The 13,256-nt window shown below is 41.0% G+C and overlaps 2 non-coding genes across 2 annotated transcripts; both read right to left on the bottom strand.

Moving 5' to 3' along the window:
• Positions 1-11,583: 11,583 nt before the first annotated feature.
• Positions 11,584-11,655, bottom strand: trnap-agg (transfer RNA proline (anticodon AGG)). The gene has a single exon. It is a non-coding gene; the product is annotated as a tRNA-Pro (tRNA).
• Positions 11,656-12,249: 594 nt separating this feature from the next.
• trnap-ugg (transfer RNA proline (anticodon UGG)) lies at positions 12,250-12,321 on the bottom strand. Its single transcript has one exon. It is a non-coding gene; the product is annotated as a tRNA-Pro (tRNA).
• Positions 12,322-13,256: the final 935 nt, after the last annotated feature.

Below are 13,256 nucleotides of genomic sequence, written 5' to 3'. Positions count from 1 at the left end.
ACAAGCATGGGAAACAGTGTTTAAACCCTTTACAATGAAGATCTGTGAAGTTATTTGGATTTTATATATGAGTTTATATATATACATACATACATACATACATACATACATACATACATACATACATACATACATACATACATACATAGTTACGAACCGGCTCAGAGTTCGCAACAAAAGGGAGACAACGTGGAGACAAGGAGTAACAAAAATATATATTTATTAAATAAAGTAACTAAGTAATTAACAATGGCATGTGTAATCAGTAATCAGTAGTGTAAGTGAGTGTTTTGCATACCTGAATGTAATAATGCAGGGTGTTGAAAGGTGCCAAAGCAAATAACCAAAAAGCCACAAAACTACACAACCAAAATCAACAAGGTGTCTGTGTGGAGAGAGTCTCCCAATGACTGTGGAAGAGGTGTCTTTATCCTGGCACACACCCGAGCCCAGGTGTTTCCCATCTAGCTGACGACCCTTCCCACTCCGCCCACTGGCATCCTAATAAGGAACAAGAGCAAAGAGAGAAAATACAGCAGACAGAGTGGGAGGGTCGTCACACATACATACATACATACATACATACATGCATGCATGCATACATATAAAATACATATACCCCTCCCATTTATTTCTGAAGACCATCCAGTTTGATTACTATTTGCCATATATTTTAAACTTTGCTGTTTCACAAAAGTTATTAACCTGTGCATTCGGAAAGTATTCAGACTCCTTGACTTTTTCCACAATTTGATACGCTACAGCCTTATTCTAAAATGTATTAAATACCAAAAAATTTATCAATCAACACACAATACCCCATAATGGCAAAGCAAAAAACAGGTCTTTAGTAATGTTTGCAAAAAAAAATACAGAAATACCTTATTTACATAAGTATTCAGACCCTTTGTTATGAAACTCAAAATCGAGCTCCGGTGCATCCTGTTTCCATTGATCATTATTTGGAAAGGCACACACCTGTCTGTATAAGGTCCCACAGTTGACAGTGCATGTCGGTGCATAAACCAAGCCATGAGGTCGAAGGAATTGTCCCTAGAGCTCCAGGCCAGGATTGTGTCGACGCACAGATCTGGGGAGGGTACTAAAACATTTCTGCTGCACTGAAGGTCCCCAAGAACACAGTGCTTCCACATTTCTTAAATGGAAGAAGTTTGGAACCACAAAGACTCTTCCTAGAGCTAGCTACCCGGCCACTCTGAACATTTAAGGGAGAAGGGCCTTGGTCAGGGAGGTGACCAAGAACCCGGTGATCACTCTGACAGAGCTCCAGAGTTCCTCTGTGGAGATGGGAGAACCTTCCAGAAGGACAACCATCTCTGCAGCACTCCACCAATCAGGCCTTTATGGTAGAGTCGCCAGATGGAAGCCACTCCTCAGTAAAAGGCACATGACAACCCGCTTGGAGTTTGCACCTAAAGGACTCAGACCAAGAGAAACAACATTTTCTGGTCTGATGAAACCAAACTCTTTTGCCTGAATGCCAAGTGTCACGTCTGGAGGAAACCTAGCATCATCCCTACGGTGAAGCATGGTGGTGGCAGCATCATGTTGTGGGTGATGTTTTTCAGTGGCAGATTCTGGGATAGTAGTCAGTATCGAGGGAAAGATGAACAGAGCAAAGTAGAGAGAGATCCTTGATGAAAACCTGCTCCAGAGTAAAGGTTCATCTTCCAACAGGACACCGTCCCTAATTACACAGCCAAGACAATGCATGAGTGGCTTTGGGATTTTTTATTTAATCCATTTTAGAATAAGGCTGTAACGTAACAAAATGTGGAAAAAGTCAAGGGGTCTGAATACTTTCCGAATGCACTATATATAACATTCTATTGGTCCTTAAATGAAACTGGTATACTTTTTATTTATCACAATTTTCTTTAACCAATTTTGGTCTTTAATGCAGGGCCGACAGACAAGTTCCTTACTTTCTCCCACGGTCCACTTGCTTCTTTCATTTTTGCGGTAATGCTGCAATTAGTTGGTTGTAATTTTGGGTAGAGCAGACATTTCCATGTATTTTTTGTTTAGCTGCATGTGTGACATAACTCCGCCAGTCCTATTTATGATATCATTCACAAAGATTATACTTTTTTTTATTATTCCAAAAATAATGATTTTTTTGGTCAATTAGTACATTTGAGTTTAACCACAACATTTGTTTTATTATTTGTTCTGTCTTCTCTGGTGGATTAAACTGAAGTTGCAACCAGCTTTCTATGGCTTGTTTTAAAAATTGCTACATTTTGTAGATTATTTCATTTTCATTCATTTCATGTTTTTCCACAAATAGACAGTTATTTTCCTTTCCATCATAGCAAGATTTTATCTATTTTTGCTAACTTTCTATTAAAATGTATTGTAGTGAGATCATTTATTTATTTTGCGATATGTATACTGAGTATGTCCACATCACCGTCAAACCTTTTTATTGGTAAACTACATGGTAATGTTAAAGTTGTATTTTTTTGTGATCCAATACGTAATATACTGCTCAAAAAAATAAAGGGAACACTTAAACAACACAATGTAACTCCAAGTCATTCATACTTCTGTGAAATCAAACTGTCCACTTAGGAAGCAACACTGATTGACAATAAATTTCACATGCTGTTGTGCAAATGGAATAGACAACAGGTGGAAATTATAGGCAATTAGCAAGACACCCCCAATAAAGGAGTGGTTCTGCAAGTGGTGACCACAGACCACTTCTCAGTTCCTATGCTTCCTGGCTGATGTTTTGGTCACTTTTGAATGCTGGCGGTGCTTTCACTCTAGTGGTAGCATGAGACGGAGTCTACAACCCACACAAGTGGCTCAGGTAGTGCAGCTAATCCAGGATGGCACATCAATGCGAGCTGTGGCAAGAAGGTTTGCTGTGTCTGTCAGCGTAGTGTCCAGAGCATGGAGGTGCTACCAGGAGACAGGCCAGTACATCAGGAGACGTGGAGGAGGCCGTAGGAGGGCAACAACCCAGCAGCAGGACCGCTACTCCACCTTTGTGCAAGGAGGAGCAGGAGGAGCACTGCCAGAGCCCTGCAAAATGACCTCCAGCAGGCCACAAATGTGCATGTGTCTGCTAAAACGGTCAGAAACAGACTCCATGAGGGTGGTGTGAGGGCCCGATGTCCACAGGTGGGGGTTGTGCTTACAGCCCAACACCGTGCAGGACGTTTGGCATTTGCCAGAGAACACCAAGATTGGCAAATTCGCCACTGGCGCCCTGTGCTCTTCACAGATGAAAGCAGGTTCACACTGAGCACGTGACAGACGTGACAGAGTCTGGAGACGCCGTGGAGAATGTTCTGCTGCCTGCAACATCCTCCAGCATGACCGGTTTGGCGGTGGGTCAGTCATGGTGTGGGGTGGCATTTCTTTGGGGGGCCGCACAGCCCTCCATGTGCTCGCCAGAGGTAGCCTGACTGCCATTAGGTACCGAGATGAGATCCTCAGACCCCTTGTGAGACCATATGCTGGTGCGGTTGGCCCTGGGTTCCTCCTAATGCAAGACAATGCTAGACCTCATGTGGCTGGAGTGTGTCAGCAGTTCCTGCAAGAGGAAGGCATTGATGCTCTGGACTGGCCCGCCCGTTCCCCAGACCTGAATCCAATTGAGCACATCTGGGACATCATGTCTCACTCCATCCACCAACGCCACGTTGCACCACAGAACAGACTGTCCAGGAGTTGGCGGATGCTTTAGTCCAGGTCTGGGAGGAGATCCCTCAGGAGACCATCCGCCACCTCATCAGGAGCATGCCCAGGCGTTGTAGGGAGGTCATACAGGCACGTGGAGGCCACACACACTACTGAGCCTCATTTTGACTTGTTTTAAGGACATTACATCAAAGTTGGATCAGCCTGTAGTGTGGTTTTCCACTTTAATTTTGAGTGTGACTCCAAATCCAGACCTCCATGGGTTGATAAATTGGATTTCCATTGATTATTTTTGTGTGATTTTGTTGTCAGCACATTCAACTATGTAAAGAAAAAAGTATTTAACAAGATTATTTCATTCATTCAGATCTAGGATGTGTTATTTTAGTGTTCCCTTTATTTTTATGAGCAGTGTATTTTAGAGGTTAGAAAAAGTATCTAGATCCGTGGAGGGATCCAAATTGTGGATTTAAAGGAAAGCATGAATCAGCGTACAATGACACTTTTGTTTTTAAGCCCTGGATTTCTAGCCCCTTGATGTTATTGTTGGATCTGATTTTAATACTTACATTTCAAAGGCCATAATAAATAGATATGCTGATATGCCAAACCTTGTTTTACTCCTCTTGACAGTTTAATACTTTCTGAGAAGTAGCCATTATTTACTATTTTACACCTAGGGTAACTATTCATGACTTCAACTAATATTCTAAGAGATTCTCCAAAATGGAAATATTCCAGGGATTTATATATACATTTCAGTTGTACTTTATCAAAAGCTTTTTCAAAGTCAGCTATGAATACCAGCCCTGGTTTCCCAGATTTGTCAGTGTTCTATTGTTTCCAGTACTTGTCTTATATTATCTCCAATGTATTGTCCATGTAAAAAAAATATGTCTGATTAGGAAGAATAATATCCGACAATACCTCTTTGCATCACAACACTGAAGTGTAAGGGGCCTCCAATTTCTTTAATGGACTGGATCTTTATATTTACCACTTGGATCCTGTTTCATTAATAAGGAAATCAGACCTTCTTGTTGAGTATCTGATAATCTGCAATTTTTATGGGAGTGGTTAAAACATGCTAATAACGGTCCTCTGAGTATATCATAAAAGGTTTGGTATACCTCCACTTGTACTCCATCCAGCCCTGGAGTTTTCGCGGACTTAATGGCTTTAATTGCATGAAGAAGTTCCTCCTCGGTAATTTGGCCTTCACATGAGTCTCTGTATAGCTGTTCATTTTATATCATTAATAGAAGATTAACTTCGATTAGTGGAGATGGAGGAGACTGAAATGAAAACATATGCTTAAAATACTTTGCTTCCTATTTCAAAATATTGTTTGGTGAATCATGGGTGACTCTAAAGATGACTTCTATCACAAACTGAATTATGAATTCAATCCTAGAATTCAAGCATAGTATCACATCCACAGTGGAAAGCGGTTGGGAATCTGGACAAATCACACAAAAAAAAGTGAATTTCCTAAGATACAGTCGCTAAATTACACAAACAAGTGTCTCCTCCCCCAGGTAGACCCATTGTAGCAGCAATCAACTCTGTGACATCGAACATTTCCAAGTTTGTGGACCACCACATCAAACCGATGGTTAAAGAATCTCCCATCTTATGTCAAAGACACTAGTCACATGATCTGATTGAGAAGAGGGCTAAAGAAGGATACCTGCTGGCCACCTTTGATGTGGAGAGCTTGTACACTAACATCCCACACACTGGAGGCTTGCAGGAACTGTAACACTTCCTTCAGCAGAAAGACCCTACCCTTGCTCCATCCAATGAATGCATCTTACAACTCACTTAACTGGTATTATCCAATAACTACTTAATCTTTGAGTCAGACTTTTTCCTTCAAATTCGGAGTGTAGCTATGGGCTCCCCCTTTTCCCCCAACTATGCAAACCTGTATGTGGGACAACTTGAGAAAGCACTCATACACAAACAGAGACATGCCCCCTACTTTCTAAAATCCTCATATGGAATAGATACATAGATGATGTCTTTGTGCTCTGCGAAGGAAATCAGCAGGAATTAATGAATTCCAAACTCCAAACTCAAATTCACCATGCAGACTGATGAGAGAAAAATAATCTATCTGGACTTTTGAATCATCAAAGAGAATGATGCATTACATACAGACTTAGACACTAAATGAGAGGCTACATGGACAAAACTCTTGATGCTGCAGTGATGAAAATATCTCAAAAACCAAGAGAGGAATTGCTAAAAACTAAAGCAAAGAAGAAAAACAGTCTTTTGCACTAAGTACACCAAGTGTTCGGAGAAAATGAAAGAAATCCTGAAAAAGCACTGGCATATTCTTCAATCAGACAAAAACATTGCACACCTTTTCAAGGAACCACCACTGGTGGTCTATAAGCGTAGTCGCAATATTGGAGATAGCTTAGTGAGATCTGATCTGCTCCCTGAGCCCACTCAACACTCTTGACGCCCATTCCAAATGGAAACTACAAATGTTGCTCATGCGCACAGTGCAATAGCATGACAAGAACATCCTTCTTTAGACACCCACATACAGGTCGAAAAATCCCTGTTAGGGGTATCATCCCATGCAAGACAAAGGGAGTAATCTATCTCATCTGTTCATGTGGGAAAGCCTACATAGGACAAACGAAATGACAACGCATAGCTGAACACCGCAGCTCAATCGGGTGTAAGAACACTGACTATCCAGTAGCAGCTCACTTTGTTGAAGCTAACCATCCCATCTCCTCCCTCAAACGGACAGGTATTGAGCATGTTGCTCTACCAAGGAGAGGAGGTAACATAGATATCCTACTACTACAGAGGGAGGCCTACTGGATATCCTGTTTAAAAACATTGACCCCAAGTGGTTGGAATATTTACTTTGATCTCAGGCCCTTTTATGAACAATTATATTTTCTATGAACAAGTCTTACAAATCAATATATTCTTTCTACGGCGTATCAGCGTACACCCAATATGTTCCCCCTGTTGATGATGCTTATTATGCATTATGGTTGAACCCAAATATTACTCCCCTAGAAGGCCAGCATCCTGGAGTTCCCTCTTCACTGTTGACGTTGAGACGGGTGTTTTGCGGGTACTACTTAATGAAGCTGCCAGTTGAGGACTTGTGAGGCGTCTGTTTCTCTAACTAGACACTCTAATGTACTTGTCCTCTTGCTCAGTTGTGCACCGGGGCCTCCCACTCCTCTTTCTATTCTGGTTAGGGCCAGTTTGCTCTGTTCTGTGAAGGGAGTAGTACACAGCGTTGTACGAGATTTTCAGTTTCTTGGCAATTTCTCGCATGGAATAGCCTTCATTTCTCAGAACAAGAATAGACTGATGAGTTTCAGAAGAAAGGTCTTTGTTTCTGGCCATTTTGAGCCTGTAATCAAACCCACAAATGCTGATGCTCCAGATATTCAACTAGTCTAAAGAAGGCCAGTTTTTCTTTCAAAAACAAGGACATTTCTAAGTGACCGCAAACCTTTCAATGGTAGTGTATGTGTAATTAAATTAAACAATAATGTATGTTGATGCTAATCTTATGCTAACAATAGCCTAATATATTCAATATGCTGTAAACTTTTGTCTTTTAACAGTTTCACTCAATTCATTCTAATCAACCTAATAATTATGACACACCCCTCACTATTGTCATTGGTTGCACTAATTGCACTATTTTGTCTACCTAACCCGTTTCAAGCATTCATGACATTACCCTGAAGAAGACACAGTGATGCCGAAACGTTGGTGTTTTACCCAATAAATCACTGGAAGTTTATACATATGGAGTGTGCGACTCATTTTGTTTTTATGACTCTGTCATTTGTAGCAAGTTTTAGTAAATTATTTTTGGTAGCATTTCTATGTTGAAGATTAAAAAATAAATTGACGCATTTTCCCCCATATTCCATCCAGTTTGCTTTATTTGTAAAGTATTTGTGCCCCATACAATAAGGTGATCTGCTGGACCTATGTTTGTCATGTGTGCTCCCTCTCCAGCCTCTAGGTCACCAGGCTGCTCGTTAGAGCGCACACCTGTCACCAGCATTACGTGCATAATGACACTCACCTGGACTCCATCACCCTTTATATGTCACTCCCTTTGGTTTCTTACCCCAGTCGTGATTGTTCCTGTTTCCAGTGGCGGTTCTAGACCATTTCAACTGGGGGAGCCAAGCTGGGGCCAGTTGTACTGTTAGAGGGGCCAGTTACATTAGACATTGTTGTTGTCATATCGTATTCTTCACTGCGTTGCAGGTATTAGCAGGCAAAAGACCATGTTCATAATCATTAGTGTTCCGCGTTGCCACTGTCTAATAACGGATGTAAAAAAAGAACGATAGCAAAAATTTGTTATGTCAAAATGATTTCATACTCCACATTTATGGGTGCCACAAGGGGGTCCAAAATTGTTCTCACAGGGGCACTGGTCCCCCCAGCCCGTCCCCCCCCCCAGAACCGCCACTTCCTGTTTCATGTCGGTGCGCTGTTTGTGTTTCTTGTTTTGTTCATTTATTTATTAAATGTATTCACTCCCTGAACTTGCTTCCCGACTCTCAGCGTACATCGTAACAATGTTATCTCGGAAAAAGTTAGTTAAACATTTTTCTGTCCTAGTTATAAACAAGTTATCATCCAGTAGGTTTAGATTAAATGTCCAATATCCTCGCCCATGTGGAAATTCTGTAAGAGTAATGTCTATGCCAATTATTTGATGGTCCGACCGCATTCTGTTCCCTATCAACACATTTTAATCTTTTGGTGCCAACGAGAATGACATAAGAAAGTAGTCAAGACGTCTAGCTCGATTGAGCCTCCGCCATGTATACCTCACTAGGTCAGGATATTTAAGCCTTCATATATCCATGACATTTGTGATTTCCTTAAGTGCATGAGGGTGATTTCCTTTACGGTCCATCGAGGTATTTAAAACCGTATTATAATCTCCAACCGTAATAATATTCTTGTTTTGCTTGTAGGTTTGGTTTATTATATTTTCAAAAAAGCATGGATCATCCTTATTTGGACCATATAGGTTAATGAGCCATATCTGTTTATGGTCCATTAACATATTAGAAATCATCTGTCTACCTTGCGGATCTGTTTGGACATTTTGCACATATCATCACCCTTTTTGAGTTACTTTGGCCATGGGAGAAGTATATTCCCCCCCCCCCCCCCCACCCAGTCCTTTTTCCACACAACTTCATCTAAAATTGCTGACGGTGTTTCCTGTAAACAATAGATATTATTTTCCTTCTCTTTTAGCCAGGTAAATACGGATAGTCTTTCCTCATTATCTGCTAAGCCATTACAATTATAACTGGCTATACTTATTTCACCATTTACCATAATGACATAAAACTTAAAATTATATTTATCATAATATACAGTCTATTCTATTGCTGCTCTTTAATTATTTGTTAATTTTAGATATTTTTCTTAAAACTGCATTGTTGATTAAAGGCTTGTTAAGAAGGCATTTCACTGTAAGGTCTACACCTGTTGGATTCCGCACATGACAAATTAAATTTGATTTGTATTCGGAAAGTGTTCAAACCCCTTGACTTTTTCCACGTTTTGTTACGTTACAGCCTTATTCTAAGATAGATAAAATATATTTTTCCCCTCATCAATCTACACACAATACCCCATAATGGCAAAGCAAAAATAGTTTTTTAGAAATTTTAGCAAATGTATTAAAAATAAAAAAATGCAAAAGTCTGGGTAGCCATTTGATTAGCTGTTCAGGAGTCTTATGGCTTGGGGGCAGAAGCTATTAAGAAGCCTCTTGGACCTAGACTTGGCGCTCCGGGTACCGCTTGCCGTGCGGTAGCAGAGAGAACAGTCTATGACTAGGGTGGCTGGAGTCTTTGGCAATTTTTAGGGCCTTCCTCTGACACCGCCTGGTATAGAGGTCCTGGATGGCAGGAAGCTTGGATGGTGCCAGGTTTCCATCAGATGTTGGCTTTCAGGCCAAAGAGTTCAATCTTGGTTTCATCAGACCAGAGAATCAGACCAGAGAACCAGTCTGAAGTCCTGAGCTCTCTGAAGCCGGTTTTTGTCAAGGATCTCTCTGTAATTTGTTCTGTTCATCTTTGCCTCGATCCTGATTCGTCTCCCAGGTCCCGTCGCTGAAAAACATCCCCACAGCATGATGCTGACACCAGCATGATTCAACGAAGGGATGGTGCCAGGTTTCCTCCAGACATGACGCTTGGTATTCAGGCCAAAGAGTTCAATCTTGGTTTCATCAGACAAGAGAATCTTGCTTCTAATGGTCTGAGAGTCTTTAAATGCCTTTTGGCAAACTCCAAGTGGGCTGTCATGTGCCTTTTACTGAGGAGTGGCTTCTGTCTGGCCACTCTACCATAAAGGCCTGATTGGTGGAGTGTTGCAGAGATGGTTGTCCTTCTGGAAGATTCTCCCATCTCCACAGAGGACCTCTGGAGCTTTCAGAGTGACCATTGGGTTCTTGGTCACCTCCCTGACCAAAATTTCAAAAACCAGTTTTTGCTTTGTCATTATGGGATATTGTGTGTAGATTAACGAGGAAAAATATAATTTAATCAATTTTAGAATAAGGCTGTAACGTAACAAAATGTGGAAAAAGTCAAGGGGTCTGAATACTTTCCGAATACACTGTTTATATACACAGTACCAATGAAAAGTTTGGACACACCTACTCATTCCAGGGTTTTTCTTATTTTTTAAAATGTTTAATACATTTGGGAAAATTGCTAAAAACCTGTTTTCACTTTGTAATTATGGGGTATAGTGTGTAGATTGTTGAGGATTTTTTATTTATTTAATACATTTTGGAATAAGGCTGTAACGTAACAAGATGTAGAAAAAGTCAATGGGTCTGAATATTTTCCGAATGCATCTTTGTAAACGTACCATTAAATAGTACCATAGTGATTAAGTGTCCATATCGCTGTTCCATGATATTTGCTTTGCTATGTGACCATTTTCCCAAGCATCTATGTGCAGTCAGATGTTTGATTATTTTGTTCCACCAGGGCCACAATAATTTGACCCCTCTCTGATTGTCCGAGTGTTACCCCCTCCCGATGGCTTACTGTAGCAAGTGTTGCCAGCACTGCCACTACCTGGGAGGGGGTACCACACCAGAATCCCCACTGGCTAGGTACAAGGTCATCAAGGTTCTCATTAGCAGCTTTGAGAAACTCCTTGTATATTATGCTCACCCATCAGGGGGCTTTGGCTTTGAAGGACCAACCCTGCCAGGCAGGCTCAGAATCTTTACGGGGCGATGCTGCTTTAGTGGGTCTCTGGCCGCATTTATCTTTCTGTTTTGGCTGTGTATAGGCTACTTACAGTAGGCCCAGAAAACAGATAAAGTCTTCTCCTTAGTGTCGCTCAGGTGGGGTGTAAAATGTGTATCCCATATCACAAAATTGAAAGCTCTCTCTCAAAACCCCTGCTCGCAGACACACATGGGCTCTGGGATTTGCAACCATTTTCCTTTTTCACTCACTTAATGCCACACTTTTCCAAACACAAAACACACACCCCACCTTACACCACTATACACCCGCACATACCTACATACTGTGCCTTCTATGTCCTCTGTTTGCTGTGTTTTAATCCCTACCATGTTGTGTTCCACTTCTATATATTTAGTATTTAGCTAATTATCCTTTCTTCTAATGCTGTCTTATCTATTCATAAAATACTATTAATAGAAAGTCGAATACTAATTATTTTACAAACTTGAATATAGTATAGTGTAGTTGTAGTTTATTTTTTTTACAGGCTACCATTTTCCTATTGTTACAATTTGTCTTACCACTTTATCCGTGACTTTTCAATTACTAATAGAACCACATTAACCCTAAATATAAGCAACCTTTTCCACCAAAAGGTGGGCTCGTCCGGGATTTGAACCCGGGACCTCTCGCACCCTAAGCGAGAATCATACCCCTAGACCAACGAGCCATCACTACAATTCTTATCCCATAGTTAAAGTTTCGTTTCTTCCTCCTCCTCATAGGTCTGTGTTCATTTCCAGAGTATGTGATGTGGCAGGTTTTTTCTGAATACAGTTCTACTGTTAGACTGCCCTCTGGTGGTAGTCACAAACACTGTTTTGGAAGTTTATACATACGTTGTCAGATTTGCAAACAAAAACCTTTGTCTGTGACTGACATGTTTATGAAGAACTGTAGGTTTGCCTGTTATCTTTGGATTGTGGAAATTGAGGACTATGCAGGACTATAGTGTTATAGGTAAAAAAAACATGGAATTTTCAGTGGCTGACAGATAAGAGAATTTATAAAGTAGACTTGCCAGTTGTTGACAGTCCTTATAATACTATAGTTAAGCAATAATGCCCGAGGAGGTGTGGTATTTGGCCAATGCACCACGGCTAAGGGCTGTTCTTATTACGACGCAACGTGGAGTGCCTGGACACAGCCCTTAGCCACCAACAAAACGGACTGGGAAATCCCACCTCATACTTAAACGTCTCCTCGTTCTCATAGGCTCTACGTATTCACAAACTGAATAAAGGCAATTTATTTCCTCAAAAAAGGGCTCGTCCGGGATTTGAACCCGGGACCTCTCGCACCCAAAGCGAGAATCATACCCCTAGACCAACGAGCCCTGAGGAAAAAAACAGTACACAGAGATTTTAAATTTTGCTCCTTTTCACCCCTGTCACTGACGTCAAGTATGTGTGAAATCTGAGATATGTCCTCAGTGAAACTGTGACTTCACTGACCTCAAATGGTAATCATATTTTTATTTATTTAATTTATATAACCTTTAATTAACTAGGCAAGTACATTAAGAACAAATTCTTATTTACAATGATGGCCCACCAAAAGGCAAAAGGCCTTCTGCAGGGACGTGGGCTGGGATGAAAAAATATATTGAAATATTTTTTTTTTAATTAAGAAAAAAAATATAGGACAAAAGACACATCACAACAAGAGAGACAACACACCACTACATAAAGAGAGACCTAAGACAACAACATAGCTAGGCAGCAACACATGACAACACAACATGGTAGGATCACAACATGACAACAACATGGTAGCAGCACAACATGGTAGCAGCACAAAACATGGTACAATCATTATTGGGAACAGACACCAGCACAAAAGGCAAGAAGGTAGAGACAACAATACATCATGCAAAGCAGCCACAACTGTCAGCAAGAGTAGCCATGATTGAGTCTTTGAATGAAGATATTGAGATAAAACTGTTCCGTTTGAGTGTTTGTGCAGCTCGTTCCAGTCGTTAGCTGCAGCGAACTGAAAAGACAAGCGACCCAGAGATGTGTGTGCTTTGGGGACCTTTAACAGAATGTGACTGGCAGAACGGTTGTGGTATGTGGAGGATGAGGGCTGCAGTAGATATCTCAGATATTGAGGCGTAAGAGGGTTTTATAAATAAGCATCAACCATTGGGTCTTGCGACGGGTAGACAGAAATGGCCAGTTTACAGAGGAGTATGGAGTGCAGGGATGTGTCCTATAAGGAGCATTGGTGGCAAATCTGATGGCCGAATGGTAAAGAACATCTGGCCGCTCG

The sequence above is a fragment of the Salmo trutta genome, chromosome 17, assembly GCF_901001165.1.
Source record: "Salmo trutta chromosome 17, fSalTru1.1, whole genome shotgun sequence".
Lineage (NCBI taxonomy): Eukaryota > Metazoa > Chordata > Actinopteri > Salmoniformes > Salmonidae > Salmo > Salmo trutta.
The sequence above is the reverse complement of the archived record's forward strand: the minus strand, read 5'-3'. Positions and strand labels throughout refer to the sequence as shown.